A 17,081-nucleotide genomic window follows, 5' to 3' on the forward strand; every position below is an offset into this window, starting at 1 on the left:
GAAATGCTGGTAGGATGTGACAGAAGGAGACACTTGGATTCCTGCAAGAGCAAGGAGCAAGAGATATGGGAATCCTGGATCATGACCTCACACATAGTTTGTGGGGGTCCATGAGGACCCCAAACAACTCAGAAGGAATCCTGGCTTCTCCGAGTGCTCCTGGGTCACCAAGCAACAAAAAAAAGGAACAAAATCTCAAGCAACTGCAGGTTTCCTGTGGGGCTTCCAAAGGAAAATTTCTTACAGCCTTTCATGAAAAACCTAGTATGCCATGCTGTTCAATTTACTATGATTTGTGTCTTCTTGCCTTTAGAAAAACATTTTTGTTTTCCATTTTTAAAACTTTCTTGGCATTTATCACTCTTACATGTGCCAACACATGGGATGCTTTCAATGTCCTGAGGCAGCCACCATTTAACACTTCCCCAAGCACATGCTGAAGAACAGAGCTACTTCCCCAGGACCTTATTACACTTTTTACAAATTCCTGCTTGATAGCAGGAAGGAATCAAAATACTTTGAATATTTGAAAAATTTTTAAATTAAGAAAAAAAAAAAGGAAAGAAGGCTTATCAAGAGGGACTGCAACAAAAGCTAGGGCAGGTAAAGCAGAGGAAGAACTTCAGAGGAACAGAGGAGGAGTATCAGCAAACAGACCGATCACAGCCTAGTAGTATAGGACTGGAAGCTGAGGACAAATAGAAGGGCACATATGCATTTGGATCTTTATACAGGAAGTGAAATATGTCACAGAGTTACAAGAGCTCTTCACATTTCCTGATGGTGTGTGCATGTATTAGTCAACCTCTGGCAAACCACATGATGATGTGGTTCACACACAGGGTCAGGAGATTTAAATGTAAGAATCAGATCCCAGCTTAGTTGTCTCTGAAAGGAATTTAGTTTGCATACACCAGAAGGACACAGATGACCAAGACAACACATACAGACAGAGTCAACTGAGGGATTAATGCTAAAACATAAAATAAAAATAGTACTGCTATGATCAGTTTGGTCTGATCGCTAATGTGGTGATATCCTGAGTAACTTGAATTATATTTTTAAAATTTCCAGTAGGGAAAGAGGGCCATTTCTGATTTTCCTTCTATGTAATTTGAATTTTAAACCTAAATTTGGTGATTAAAAAAACTCCACCATCCTAACAATTTTTAGTCTGGTTTCATAACTTAAATCAGCTGAAATATTTCATACAATGAAATTAGAAGGGATCTACCTACCTACTCTTCCCCACTAATCACAGACCATAAATCTGTGTTAAGCTCAAATATATTTTATACAGGAAGGATTTCAATCATTAAACACTGAAAGTGATCTCTCTGACAAATTAACCAGAATAAGCCATTCTTTTTGTGAAAAATATATTCCTTTTCCAGTTGTATTTCTAGGGGAGAAACAGCCACATTCAATGCTGCAGTTCTAAAAGGCTCAAAATAAAGCTATTGGCAGGCCCACTTCTATTACACTTCAGAACTACCATGCCACACATACTTTTGCAGCTGATCTGTGAATTTACATAACTTGAAAAAACTCAGACTCTTCCCTATATATGCATGAATCAAATTTCATATACACAGGACAGCTGCATCCTGAACTTATTGAAATATGTACAGCTCAACAGATCCATGCATACATAGCAGGTATTTGTCTCAGGTACTCAGTTCTTACTAAACATGTAGATATCAATTCCACTCAGAATTGAACTGAAGATTACTAAAGGACTGCCATTAAGCTTCCTTTTTGATCTCCATTCTTGCTCCAAAAACTGGCTAGGCTCAGAGAACTTGATTTTTTAAACCACAGCTGCTATATGTGACCAAGCACATCCAAACTGACATCTGGATATTCCATGTTTTCTAACCGTGCTTATCAGCTTGTCATATGATTGATGGAATATAATCATATGCCCAGGAAAATCATGGCCCCAAAAGATAAAAGACTGGAATGGAGACTCCCAGCCCTCCACACTTTTGAACTGGTTTTATGCAGTTTAATAGGCTGTTAGTTTCTCATTCAACTCTGAATGGACACTGAAAATCAGATGCATAAACATCTTCAAGTCTGTGCATGTATTTTAATCTCTCCACTTGGACTGCACATGCCAGCTCCTATGTTCAGATATTTGTTATCCCAGCATAGTATCCCTTTCCCTAATTTATACATTCCTATCAACACCCACAAGGCAATTACAGTTACATTTCTTTGATGAGTTCTACTAGTGAAAAATAATTCAGAGCTGACAGTGACAAAAAAAGGAGAATAAGCAAAGACAACGATGTACTGGAATCCCGTCTCTGAAGTTTAAAACAGAAACCTTGAATTGCATTGTCATCACTCTAAATTGCAAACTAACTTCTAAGTTTCAGGTAATGTGACAAAATCTAAATATCACAAAATTGGAGTGCATAAATATCTGCCTTAAATTTCTGAAAATTAAAGTTAACACTGAATTTTCTTTTTACTTTCCAAACCTGCAGTGAGCAGACTCATCTTGTTTTGTACGTGGCCCAGCACTGAGCAAGGGGTTGTCACAGATGACTTCCAAAGGTCCTTTCCAAATGTAATAATTCCATGGGATAGGACTCAAACAAATCAACCACCAAACAAATCCAAGAACCCAAAAGCACAGAGTTTGCTTCTTTTCAAAGGAATGATGAATGATGTTGAATTGAGTAAACTCGTGTATCTGTACCCAGCCATAAGGAGGCACCTTTGCAGAGACTGAGTAAATTCCTACTGAAGGATTTTACTAACCATTTCTTTACCAAGACTTGATACCTCAAATCCTACTTGGTTATACCAGTGGTGCCTAGCCGTCCATCTGGAAAGCTACTGCAGCTCATTGTGCCACCAGAGAACTGCAGGCTTTTTCCCCAGAAAATGGCAGAGAAGAAGCTGGGGGGGGGGGGGGGGGGAATGGAAGTAGAAGGTGAGAAGGTAATTAAGACCTGAACTGACCAATTGGTCATCAGAAGAAAGTGAGGTACAGGCCAGGTAACTACAGCAACCCACTAGTGAGTGGACAGCCACCTTGCTCTCTCAGGATATGACAGAATCACTGAATACTCAGGGTTGCAAGAAACCTCTGGAGATCATCTACTCCAACCTGAAGGCATGTTAAGTGGAACACAGGCAGGGAAGAATGAACACTGAGGGAGCTGGACTTTCTTTCAGAACTGCAGGTTGTTAAGAACTGCAAGTGGTGGATTAAACACCTCTGTCCCGTATTTTCAAGACCACAGAAGTCCATGATAACGGAATAAGCTCTCCTGTACATCATTCTGTGCAACACTTCCCGTGCAGCCAGGATTGCAAAGAAGAGGAAGGAGAGGAGAGAAAGGAATAAACAAGGTGGCATATTCTTCAACTTAAAGAGCTGACATTAATAGCTGAATGTGCACTAGATACCTCTTCATTCAAAAGAAGAGAAGGAAAGCTGGTGTTCTTTGCCAGAAAAAGACTGACTTGCCCTGTAGTTATACAGCTTAACTAAAGTTATGCTTGACTGATCTAAGCCAACAAAAGTAAGACTTTTCAAATGTGTTTCTCTTTCTTTAAATAGAAAAATAAAACTCCATTGATACTGAACTTAGTACTTCTACAGTACAAAGTTTATCACTTTACCCAGTATTCTGAACATAAGTAAAGCAATCCCTCAATGAAAGATGCATTAAGTCACCAGCATTTTACTGTCAATACATAATCATTGTTCCTTAGATCCATCCTGAGCCACGAAGCAGATATTACAATTCCCTTGGTCAGGGTGCCCCCACAGCATCCAAAACTTGCAAGGACTGCAACATATAGTGAACTTGCGTAGCACCTGCAGCTATCCCAAACCCCCAAGAGATTCCAAAGGGGAAGTAGGATACTGGCAAATTCCTGCTTCCCTTGAAATCCATGTAGCACATAAACACTCCCTAGAAATAGACTTTTAGGTAATGTAATAACTTTAGAACTCTTCTAATTCGAAACAAAACCTAGACTCTTATTTTAGCAGTAGTTCTAGACATGAGCGCTCATGTATCACAGCCATACCCAATGACAGCTTGAGAAGCAGTACACTGAAGCTCTCAAAACACATTATCTTTCTTGTCCATTGTGGATCTTCTGCAGCATCTACTACAAAGCCTTTTCCAGGTTTACTGGTTCCTAGTCCAGTGTTTTCTCCAGTTATTTGCATGGAATCAAATCCAGAAAATGCTTGAATTCATGGAAATTCTATCATGGACTTCAGTGAGTTTGCATCAGTACTGATGGTTGAAAAAGTCACTAACATGGACAAGCCATCAATCTTCTGTCATTTTACTCCCTCCAAACAAGGGCATAAAGATCACAAATGCCTGTTATGCGATACCAGGGAGCATGATGGATGTTATGTGACCACTCTCTACTACTATATTACCAGAAATCATGAACAGGTTTGCCCTCTAAACACGCAACACCCAACTGGCAAAAAGCAATGACTGCTTAATCTGTCCTACTGGAGGGAGAAAGAATGTGGTTCACTGTGATTAAGATTTTTCAGGCTGTATGCAAAAATGTCATAGCAAATCTATAGCGTTAGCTGCATTATGTCTCCATCAAGAGTGAACTCCATATTAGCTCAATTAGGAATTCTGCAGCTCAGTTCAAACATCCAGATAAGGGGAATGGACAAAAATTCAAGCACAGAACACAGGATATGACCATCCTTAACTGTTATATTATATAAAGCTTCTTTTTGGGAGGGACTCCATTAACAAATTAATTGATAACAACTCTCTTATATTAACTTCTTTCTGATTATGATCATGTATGGACCAGGTGTCAAAGTATGTCCTCAATACTGACTTCTTCTAAAACTACTTGAAATTTCTGTGGTATGTATCCTATAGAGGTGGAAAATGAAAAAGTTGTCTTCCTTTTTCTAACTGGACCCCACCCTATTTGCATCTTCTGTTATCTCAATTGTCCAAGAGTCTTAGAATTATTTATTCAAGTGAATATTGCAACAAACACCTCTGCAATCTTATTTAGCCTGGAAGTCATTTACCAGATGGAGTTCTTTCACTTGGGAAGCTCTGGGAATAAGAAGGCACAAAGCTACTTGGCTTTTGCCTGACAAAGGCTCTTAGACAAGCATTCATTTTGCTCACCTTGAAGGCCATCACCTTAGATGTGAATCTAATTTTAGTCCTTCACCTTTCTATCCATAACCAGCTTTAAAAGCTTGTTTTCTGTTTACTCTTCCTGTGTTTGATTTGCACACCACAGCTGAGGAGTCATTTCAAGTTACTTGTAATTTTGCTGCAGGAAAAAGAAGTAGAAATCTATCTACCATACATTCTAGCCTGTCCACAGTGACATCAGCTTGAAAACTCATTTCATTGGATCATTCTGGGCATTTTGCATTTACGAGCTATTTTTTCCAAATCGTTAAATAGATATAGTGACTGATAAAACTAGATCTTACTACAATTATGTCTCTTCAGATGTCCTCAGCAGGATCGCTCTTAGGCAGCACAGTGTAATTCCAATACGGAAAATCCTTCCTATTGTCTGAGTTGCATTACATGCATATTCCTCCTCCTAGTTAACTCCTTACCTGCCAGTCTCCACTAAACTATGATATCACCTTTAACAGAAGCATCCTGCACTCCTTTCACACAGGAGGGGGGGTCAACACAGTACATTAGAAAAAGGACTCATTCCAACTATCTGTTCTTTATGGCATCCCTCTCATCTCCTACTTCCCTTCACCACCAAAAAAAAAAAAAGTTGATTTCACATTTTTCAGTCTGAAATCCCCCAACTCCCATTATAGAAATGCATTTAAATACCACACAAGTGCTACAGCAAGAGGCAGACAGCTAGATTTTGCATTTGCATCTCATCCCCTGAGGATATCAGGGCTAAGGAAAGAATATCTAACTCAGAAATAGAAGGTTCAGTACCTAGTATCTTTTATTTCGGCGTCTGCTATTTCACTTGATCAATAACAACCGCAGTCTCCACCGGCTTCAAGCGGGGACTCACACAGCCGAGCACTCCTGGACCATCTTCCTAGAAATGGTGACACAGGCGTTGCTCCGAGGAACCCCAAGCCCCCGCACCCGTCCTCCGGCGAGTCTCGCTGCTTGGCACCTCAACATTTTCTTCGGTCACTTCGTCAGCAGCCAAGAGGAGAAGCATCCATGGGAAAAATGGCATATTACAAATTTTGCTTTGGGAAGCAGAGCTCGGTTCAGACCATTGTCGGGAGCAGGAGGGGGGGGAGCGGCTCTTAAAGCTCCAGCAGCTCCTTTCGAGCAACAGCATCTTTGCAGCTGGAGGCAAACGATCACAGGGGGAGGGGGCAGGGCGAAAGCATCTTTCTTTTATTTATTATCTTTTGCTAAACTTAACCGAGCGGTATCTGGCTTCCCCGGTTCTTCGATACCTCCCAGGCTAATTATGTCTCTGTGCGTGACTGAAGTCCGCACGCACGCACGACTGCCTGCATGATCAAAAAGCAGACGCGGTTTTCTGCTTTACAGAGAGATATCCTCTGCCCACGGCTCGTCGCTGCCTGGCTGGCACATCGCTGCCCGGCTGGCACCGTGCAAAGCCCGCTGTCAACCGTGCGGAGCCGGGAGCCGGGAGCCGGGAGCCGGAGCGGGAGAGCCCCGGGCGGCGGTCACCCACGGCAGGCACGTGGCCGCGCCCCGGGCACCGCTGCCAGCCCCGCGTCGCCCGGGGACACCGGCGCCGGGACTGGCACGGCAGCGCTACGCTACTACAGCCTGTAATTTAAGGAGCTCAGGCAAACGCCACAACATCTCTTCTAACCGTAGAGCGTAATAAAACGTATCATCTGCGGTAATCCGACCGTGAGAAAGCAGGGATAAAACCGGCCATAATCTCAATAGTCCGGGCGTGTAATTATTATCAGACACTGGGGAGCGCCGGGCGCGGCCGGAGCCCTGCGCCCGGGGCCGGAGCCCTGCGCCCGGGGCCGGAGGGCGGAGGGAGCGGCGCGGCACTGCCGGGCTGGGCGCGCTCCTCGGCGCGGGGACTTCCCCTGGAGCCGCTGCAGTGGTTTTCACCAGTCCTTAAATAAATTCTGAAGTAATCGCGTCTGCCTCCTCTGCCTCACGCACGCGGCTTCCCAGATGCTGCTGCCGCTGCTTCGCGGCTCGCTCGGCGTCAATTCCCTCACGCCCACTCCTAAGAAAAAGAAAAATGAAAAAAAAGGGGGGGGGGGGGGGGGGGGGGGGGACACACCGGGGTGTGACCTGGATGTTCAGCAGCGCTGCCTCCAGCCCGTACAACTCCCCTGCCTGCGGCCGAGCGGCCCCCGGGCGGCTCGGAGGGGCTGGAGGGGCTGCAGCATCCGAGCCCCCCGGCGCCACCTCCGCCTCCCGGCGCGCCCCTGACAGCCCGGCAGCGCCGGCACAGGCGGCCCGAGGCGGGCGGGAAAACAGGGGTGGCGAGCTGGGACAGCGGTGGGTGTCCATGAAACTGGGCGTTGTGAATGAACGACTATCAGCCGGCGTTTTCAGAGCCGGCTTGAGGATTTGTTCAGCCCAGTTTGAGGATGTACTTGTATCAACTACTCAAACTTTGTTCTTGCGAAAAATATTTCAGTCTTTCTTTGCATTTCTTCCACATAGAAGAAGAATTTCATCAGTGAAGGATTGACTGTGTTACTTCAGAAGCCTGAAGTCTCTTCTTGTGCTGTGGAAATGTGCTGGAGACAGGAGCTTGCTGAGATGATGCTTGTGCTCAGTGATGCTTGTGCTCAGTGATGCTTGCTGCTGAACTGGCTTCACAAGAGGTGTGACACCATGTTGTGGGAAATATAAATGCATGGAGGATGCACATCCGCACTGTAAGGCAAATAGCTGAGAAAAGCTGTCAATATGGACATTTCAAATCCAAGTGCAAAGAAAATAACTGGTGCCATGCCAGTGTGTGTTGGCAGAGCTTGGCCTTTCATTGCAAGGCACAGGTGAAAAGAGAAAAAAAGAACTCTTCCTCTCCACCTGTGCCACCATTCCAAGTGGCTTTTTGTCAATTCACTTGGTCATTTCAGATCATTATCTTGACTTAATTATCAGCATACAAACCATTAGAGCAGTTGCCTGATAATCCCACTGTAGCTGAGGGCAAGAGCTGTCATCTATGATATTCTTCCACCACATGACTATCACAAATCTAAGCTTTGAGTTAGGCGAGTAAGGAAAAAGTAAGAGACTCGAAAAGCAATCGTTGAGAGAAATCATGCTCAGGAGGCACTACCCAGGCTGGCTGGTATGAACTGCCTCAGAGGAGGACATATCTGATGGGGGTTTTTTTTACATTATTTGTTTAAGAGTTTTCTTCCCCTTTCTTTGAAATTAAAGATCAGGGTTTGCAGCTTTGAACTCTCCAGAACTCACCACTGTTGCTTTTTACAACACATCTCTATGCGTGGAAGTATCACTCTTTTCTAAATATTGATAAAAATGGGTGTTACTGACGACATCCTGCCTTTTCCCCCTTTCAAACAGTGTTTTCCTGCATGAAGTGTTTGCCAGACATGTGAGAGATGTGTCCATGTTCACCAAAGGTGACTGTTTTTAGTATTCACCTTGGAAAATATTCCCTGTTCCATGTACTGGAGGGGGCAATTATTTGCAAGCTGTATAGCAGACAGACCTCCTTCACAGCCATTTGATTTACAAATATTTTTGGAATAATTTTGGAAGTCTATTGGCCCCTCAGCTCCTCATGCCCATCCTCCTACTGACTTTTCAGTCATTAAAGCAAAAACCAAGCACAGAAAGATTATTAATGCTACTCAAGGTATTGGCATTGCTACCTGTACTGGTTGACCTGCTGCCCTTATCTTCTCCGTTGCAGATTCACAGCTGAGTGAGTGGCTGCAGTACCGTGTGTCACAGCACTGAGGTTACTGCAGAGTGCAGGAGCTGCCAATTAGCACCTGTGCTTTGTGCACCAGTTTAAACAGGAGCCTCCTTCTCTTCAAGTATGTAGGGGTTTGAGGTCAATAAGATGGAAGAAGAAGGGAATGGAAATGAAGAACTGTGAATAAGCCACAAAAACTGGGATGGAGAAAGATATTTGGGCTTGGTAATAATAAAGGAATTCTCCCTAAAGTAAGATACATCTTTTGGTAAAACCTACCTAAGTGGAGAGTTTTGATCAAGAGCATATGAGCATAATAATATATTCCATAGAAATTTTAGTAGTGAAAGGTATTTAGCGTTACTATTTAATTACGAGCTTAAAAACCCCTTGAATGGAATTTGACCATTAGATCTCCAAAACATAGTTTTGCTTACCTAAGCTCCAAGAATTATATTAATTCTATTATCTATTATATTGTAGTAATCTATTCTATAGATAATATTAATCTATTATAATATAATCTATTTGATATAAATAGATATAATATCTATTCTATTCTATTAATTCTAATCATTCCATTAATTACCCCAGAAGTTTGAAATGCCTTGTTGCTGTGGGAGGTTCTGTATTTGTATATATATGTACTGGCATCAGGAACTTACAGCTGTTAAGGTAAGTGGGTGAACACAGGTAGGAAGAGTACAGTGAGACTGTATTCTTTGTTACCTTAGGAAGTCCTTCTTACCATTTGCCAGGTTATTTTTGAAAAATTATAAATTCTTATGTCAGAAAGACACATCTGAAAGCTGTCTTCCCTCTGGCAGTGTTTCTGTGGGGCTTTCTCATTTTCTGTCTCCAACGAAGTGGAGAACAATGAAACCCTTTGCTATGAACATGGTAAAAGAGGACACCATTCCTCAATGCTCTCGAGGAATAACTGATCATATAGGGAGGTGAACACCAACTTGGAAAAGATTTGCTGTCACTTTGAAAACGCAGTGCAAACCGAGCAGAGCAATGGTGGCAAACTTACATAATTCAAGTCAACACAGTAAGTAAGAAAGTGAATGATTCCTGAATCATACCTGAATCATACTAATGATGCACCATTTCAATTTTTAAAGCCTTTTAATAGGTACTACAGCATGTTGAAGGCCTGAATAAGGCCTCCATTTAAATGGAGAAAGGAAGATATGTCTTAGAAATATTACATAGGAAGAAAAGAAAAACCAAAACAAAAAGCACAGCAATGTTTAGAGCTAGTTTTCCTTTGATAAAGAAGCCATTAAAGACTAATAGAGAAGCACAAAACTAAAGTTCAGGAGATCTTAGCTAAGACTGGGAAAAATGTAAAATTGTGTAAATAAATTACATTCCAATGTAATTTGAGTTAGAATTCCAGTTGTACTTTACAATTACATTCATGCTTATTTCCCAGAAGTTCTCTGCATATTATCATGGCTTTAAGTGTTCCTCTGTAGTTCCTCACTTTAAATTGCTTACCTATTTCAGATGTGAACTTGATTGCTGCATTTTACTTGAAGACTCTCATAAACCCTGTTTCTCTCTCTCTCTCTCTCACTCACACACACACGCACACACACGCACACATACAGACACACAATCCATATGTGGTTTCAAAAATCAACATGGCAGCATTAAAAATCTCATTGCAGACATTTGATGGCGAGGAAGTTCAATGGTGACTTATGTCTTTACCTTAAATGTGATTAGTTCAAAGCCAATTAAAGATCAATAAAATACAAGTATGAGAGTTTTATAGCATAGTTAGCATCTTTTGGTACAGGTGAAAGTCCTTAGCTGGGAAAGGACAGTTTTTATTTCTGTCTCAGTCTGATCTGCAGGGCAGGCTCTAGTTTGCAGCTACAGGGTGGCTGATAGGGCCTCTGCAATTTTTTGGTCTTACTGCTCTCCTTTAGTGTGGTTTTTGTGGTGATATGATTTAAGGGCTGATAAAGACCTGGTTGAGTATCCCAGGTACTCGCATAATGTTGTAGCTGAGAACTTGAAACTGAAGGGGAAAGGGTATTTTTTGTGACTAAAAAGTGGGTTCAAGAACAATCATTTTGTTCTTTTTCCACTCTGTCTCATGTTGGTCAGCTGAAGTGTCACTTGCAACGAAAGTGGCATAAGATATGAGTAAACATTTTTATTCAGTCTGCTATTGAAATACTTATGCTGTAATAGAAAAATTTACTTTACCTAATTACCATAAAAATTGAAACTTGTCAGTTTCAATTGAAAACAATTGAAACTCTCATTCAGCTGTATTGAGAGTAGCGAGTAGTGCTATCAGAATCTCAGAATACAATTTATTTATTATTTTAATTATCTTCAATATATAAGCACAAGCAAAAGAGTGCATGAAGGCATGAAACTGCTTGTGTTTCTGGCATAATTTTGGTCTAGTTTCATGTTTTTTTACAAGTGCCCTAGATTAGGCTTTGGCGATGGTATGGAACAGATCTGAATGGGTAACAGCAATGTCTTTAAAAGCTGCTAAAATGAAGATGTGAACAAGAGATTTGTGTTATATGCACACTGTTCAGCTATGTAGCTTCCTTTTAATCCATGAAAATGTAAAACATGCAGACTATCAAAACAGCAAGCCTAATCAAGAAACAGTGCACCGCGGTGTTAAAAATACTTTAGGCATTTTCAAGTTTGTGATCATAATGCATTTGTTAAAAGGTCATTTACTTTATAATCCATTTCATTACATAGTGTGAGGTAAGGGAAGAACTAATTCCAAAGCAAAGCTCAAGGACCACAAAGTAGATGTTGACCAGAGGAATCAGCAAAGAATAATGACACATAACTGCTGCTGCTGCTGAAGGGTCTTGTCATTAAGAAACAATCCAATCTATAACACCATTGGTAGTAAAACAGCCATCCTAGCCAACATCACAACAAACTGACACCACTAGTCTGCCCACCCCTAGATTCTTGCTCCATCACAAATGAATAAGTTCAGAAGGTAAAGACCAATAACCTCCCCATCTGAAAAAGTCAGGATGTTGAGGCATTGCACAGGTGTTTCAGGTCATGCCTGGCTGCTTCACATATAAATAAATAAAACTTGCTGGCACTAAACCCAGGTAAAGCCTTAGTCAAATCAGAATTTCCACACTGGATTGCCAAGTAACTCTGTCTCAGGGAGATGGCTTGAGCTGGCTAAATTTCATCATCATTCTCTGCTGCTGAAGTGCTATCCATCTGGGTGAAAATCCTTCAATGACCAGGAAGCTGCATTACTGCATTGTGGTGCAATAGCTAGACAGGTTAGCCAGAGAAAGCCAAAATGCACACTCTGCTCCTTATTCCAGATTTTATCCACAGAGAGAGAGAGTTTTAAAACAAGTCCCCATTCTCAATGTTCTCAAATATTCCATGTCTGTAGTTTGAGTTAATTAAAGTTTAGGGGTTGACAGTTATGTTCTTTTATTATAAAAGAATGCTTCATTATTGAAAAAAAATCTCATTTGCTCAGCAAAAATAATAAAATGAAGGACTCCCACAGGATTTTTGTAGCTTCTGGGCTGAATGCAGCGGTGTATAAAGATGCCAAAACAAAGACACACAAGAAAACATGCTGAAGTAAGACAATTCATTGTACCCCTCCTGCCTGTGACAAGATAAAGTAAAAAATGCACAAGAGATGCTAGTTAAAACAAATTTTAGTGGAAATGCTTTGTGAATTACTTGAAAGTAATATCAATACTATCAGAGAGAATAGGATATAAGGAAGCATAGGTTAAATGCATTATATGGAAAGTTAAACAAATTTTCATTAAAAAAAATCTTTTTATCTTTACTTTAAAAATGTCTATGCATCTTTTAACCATTCACATGTAGCCAAAGCGTGTCCCCTTCCACTTTGATGCAGTTAGGAGAATGATAACTTCTGGTGCTAGGAAAGAATTTCATAAGATAATTGGTTGCTAACAGAATAAAGCTTTGCTTTGTCAATACACAAAGTCAATTGTTCTGGGGACTCCAGCCCTACAATCCAATATTTGCTGTTATTCATTCCTACTGGGTGTAAAAAGCTTTAAAGAATGCTGAGTTGTTTGTGGAGCTCTATTACATCTGGGAAATCTTCCTCATAGATATGCAAAATAACATTTATTATTTTTTTAAATAAAATACTCCTATGCTTACAGAACAAAAAAAGTAAAAATACAATTGTAAATCTTTCTCCACCAAGGTATTTTTTAGATTTACCATATCAACTGTCAAGAACAAAACAAAACAAAACAAAACAAAAAGAGGGAAAGAGAGAGATAGAGAGAAATTGAAGTGACTGGCATGCAACTGTTCTTTCAACCAGAAGTTTATTTAACAGTGTGGTCCAAACAGCATTAACTGCATTGCAAGGGGGTTGTTGGTTTTCAGCCTGTCCCCTTGTCACACTGCACACCAATGCAGTGCTCTTGGCTTTCTCTTTTCTGTACATGGATACAGTAACATGGACACTCAGCCATCCCTGAACCAAGAACTATGACTGCTTGTGGTGCCATTAAATGGTAGCATTACAAATTTAAATTTACACAAAACTCAGTTATGTTGAGCCCACTCCTTACATTGCTGTCTATATGTTAGATTGTTATGGATTACATTAGACAAAAGGAAGCTATTCTACAGCATATATTGCACTACATATTATTGTCAAATATGTTACTTTTGCTTATAGGTTCTAATGCTAGTCAATGCTTGTTATATTTAATAAGAAATATAAGAATGTTAATTATACATTTTTCAAGTATCTGCAAAAAAACCCACAAAAATATTAATGGTCTAGAAATTCAGTAGTAGGGAGAAATGAATGTATTCGCAATATTTTTAAGGTTTACCCTTCAAATGAGTAATATTTCCTGCTAATTATATGCATTGCTGCTTGCAATTTTTCTTGGTACCTTCAAATTATTTTCTGTCATGGCAAAGATTTCTTAACATCTGTATGTACATGGGCAAACTTCACACTTCTCCTACCATTAGCTAATAGAAAGGCAGAAAAGACAAGCAGAAGAGCAGAGGTGAATGAAAGCTCCTTGTTTGCAGTATTCCAGATCCCAGCTGAAGACCTGACACATTTCATGCACATGCACATACTTGTGTACACTCTCAGCAACAGATCCCCAAAAAAGTGAAAACAAAAAAAAAGAAAAGCCTACAAAATCTCAGTGCAATAAAAAATCTCAAGAAAATTACCAGATAAATTTGTCAAAATCACAAATATTATGAAAGTAATGAAAATGAGTAAATCTTACTGTAAAATGTGACCAGTAGACGTTCCATTTTGGAATTAAATTTTCACACACACCTAGGAAATGATCTTTTGTTGTTTACATTCTTCTTCTCCGTGTCTGCTTTGTATCTTGTAGATATTTTTCTTCTTACTTTTTCAGCATTTGTTTGATTTTGGCAAGAATATCTTTCCAGTTCATTACAGGAAAGCTGAAGATGACTATTAACAGCTATTATTGATTATTAATCATCTTCTTAAAGAGCTACTCTACCTTTTACTTCTAGACAGTTGGTTTCTCTTTGTCTTCATTTGTTAAAATAAAAGTAAATAAAATCTAATACACATAGATAACTATTAAAAAATATGAAAATCTGTCAAGCAATAGGAAAAAGACTATCTGAAATTAGCAAAGAAGAAAAATATGCATTTAAAAGTAAAAAATAATCTCTGTACTAGGAATTATTTGAAACATTAGACAGGATGGTAAGAGAGAGATGTAGCTAAACAACAAGTACATTTACCTGCCATTCTCAGGAAGAAAAAACAACCATTATCATCACAGGGTGATTAATACAATTAGTCAGTTATTTTCAAATTAAATTGAAGCTGTGATGAGAAGATGAGTCTCATACTACTCATTCTGCTAAGGAGAAAGAAGAATAAGGACTGTGACTACCACTAGCAGCAGAGTTCAGAGGTCAAAGCACCCACAAAATATAGGATGGTCTTTTCCCATCCATGTTTTAATAAAATCTGGCAGTTGTCATCCATGATGCAGTATGGCCCTCTTAGAATACGAAAATAAACTCTGTTATCCTTCACAGCTTCCTTTCCATGCCTAGCTAATTTTCTTGTGTGACTCCTCTTAGAAGCAGTAGGATACATCTTCATCTAACACTTAATTCAGGCCTAAAGAGTAGGGTGGGTATAAATAAATCTTAAAAAGCTGAGAAACTCCCTACTATGAAACTTCAGTGCTACAGATGCAAATGGAGTAAAAAATATTGACGTGTACTCTTGTCAACAAAATTATTGAAAAAATACTGAATTTGGCGTAGAAAATATTTTACAGATGAAGGAAAACCTATACATGTGGAACACACCAAAAAATGGAGTCTTAATGCCAGCCAAAAGTAAATTATATACTTAAACATGGAGAAATGTTCTGCAGATCTTGAACTTAAAAATATATTAATAAGCATGTGGACATAAAGAAGTCCATCTACTTTCTTTACAAATAAAATCTATTGAGTTTAAGTAAATAAAGTAAGACTGTTTTTTGGACCTGCTACTTTTCTTTAGATAGTTTTTAATAGAGAAGGACAAAACCACAAAGTGGTTGTGTGCTAGATACTGGTGTAAAGAACTGGGATGAAATTTTAGTATATGTAGTCATGGATTTTAGCCTCAGCAGACTTGGGAATTCATAGTCATTAGGTGTTCAAAAGTATCATTCATTATGTCTGTTTAATTTTAAATTAAAATTACAAAAACAAAGATTGATATTCTTTTTTGTTTGTGTTTTTTAAAATATTGATATGTTTGCTCCCATAATAATACTTGAGCATAGAAAATTATTATTGTTTCCTGATTATTTATGGAACTTGAACAAGTGGGGAATCTCAGGAAAAAGTTGTCAGCATTTTTTAATAGGTCCCAGGGCCCTCAAGCTTTAAATATATTACAAGGTATTTGCAAACTTCTGTAGCCCAGTGCAAGAAGTGGAATCCTGTTATTTCATTAACTCACCATATCACAGTACTTTCAGCTCCACCCTGGACAAATATGATGAAGTTTTCTTTCTGTGGATTATAGAACATAGGTTACAGGTTTCACTTCCTTAAAGTTAAAATGGGACTGTTTGCAGATATTTGTCTATCTCTTGAAAGTTCTATGAACCCCAAGGCACCATCTCTACTGACTATCCCTCTCCCCTCCCCGACTGGCCCTCACCATGCCTGGGGCACAGAACCCAGCATTAGCCTGCAGTGGCCATCACCCCTGCCCAGTGGCACATCAGCTGCTCTCCAGCTCCACACAGCCCTGCCCTGCCTGGCTGTGCACCCACGTTGTAGCCCAGTGCCATGGGCTGGGGCTGCACTGGTGTACTGGTGTCCCCCAGCTGCCCACTTCTGGTTGGAGGTGGGATGGGCCCTGGCACCAGACTCTCCTGTGGCCTCCACTCTGCCCTAACAGTCACCCTATGTGTTCTTTCCTAATCTTTACTGTTTATCATTTTTCTTGAAGTACTATGTTGCATAAAATGCTAAACATATGATAATATAAGAAATGAAATTTTATGGCAGCTCTCCTAAATCACTCAACAGATTGCCTGTATTTTAAACTGTGCTTGTCTGCCAATTTACCACATATTATTTTTACAAATAACTTCATACTGACTGTACACAAAGACTGAATCCTTTAAATAGTGAGCCACATAAATGGGGAACAAGTTAAAGAATAGGAGGCTGAAGCACATGCAGCTTTATCCCTTTTCTGGTTTGTTGTTGTTTCAAGGAAGGGTTCATGTGAGGTGACAGAGCTTTCTTGGGGAGAAGCGTAGGTTGCTGCACCGCGGCGAGCGAGGTGTCACCGGCTGTGCCCGTCAGCCTGCGAGGCCAGCGCGGCGCTGCAGCTGCCCTCTGCTGCCTTGGCACAAATCTTGGCTCCCGAAGGACCCCCCTCAGGACAAGACACGCGTTTGCTTGAGGACATTTCTCTCCTTTACACCTCCGGAGATGCATCTTGTCTTCTCCTGTCACTGCTGCCACGGTGTCGCTAGGTCCCCAGAGGAGCCAGTGCTGGCAACATACTGAGCTGCAGGGATGCCCATCTGTGGTACGAGCGCTGTCAGAAGCACAGTGTGGCAGAGAACATAGGGCTGTGAGGTCTTTGCTCTCCTCTCCAGCTGTATCTCATC

General features: G+C 40.5%; 1 protein-coding gene across 8 annotated transcripts in view; it reads right to left on the bottom strand.

Moving 5' to 3' along the window:
• The window catches only part of PPFIA2 (PTPRF interacting protein alpha 2), a 286,609-nt gene extending 280,184 nt beyond the window's left edge, over nt 1-6,425 (bottom strand). For 2 of the 8 annotated variants that reach the window (XM_038154170.1, XM_038154168.1), the window contains exon 1: nt 5,955-6,423. The gene's annotated coding sequence lies outside the window, so the exon portion shown is untranslated. Of the gene's footprint in view, nt 1-5,954 lie in introns of all 8 variants that reach the window. The other 6 variants (XM_038154174.1, XM_038154172.1, XM_038154181.1 and 3 more) reach the window with 4 other exon arrangements.
• Between the last annotated feature and the right edge of the window lie 10,656 nt (nt 6,426-17,081).

The sequence above is a fragment of the Motacilla alba genome, chromosome 1A (assembly GCF_015832195.1).
Source record: "Motacilla alba alba isolate MOTALB_02 chromosome 1A, Motacilla_alba_V1.0_pri, whole genome shotgun sequence".
Classification (NCBI taxonomy): Eukaryota; Metazoa; Chordata; class Aves; order Passeriformes; family Motacillidae; genus Motacilla; species Motacilla alba.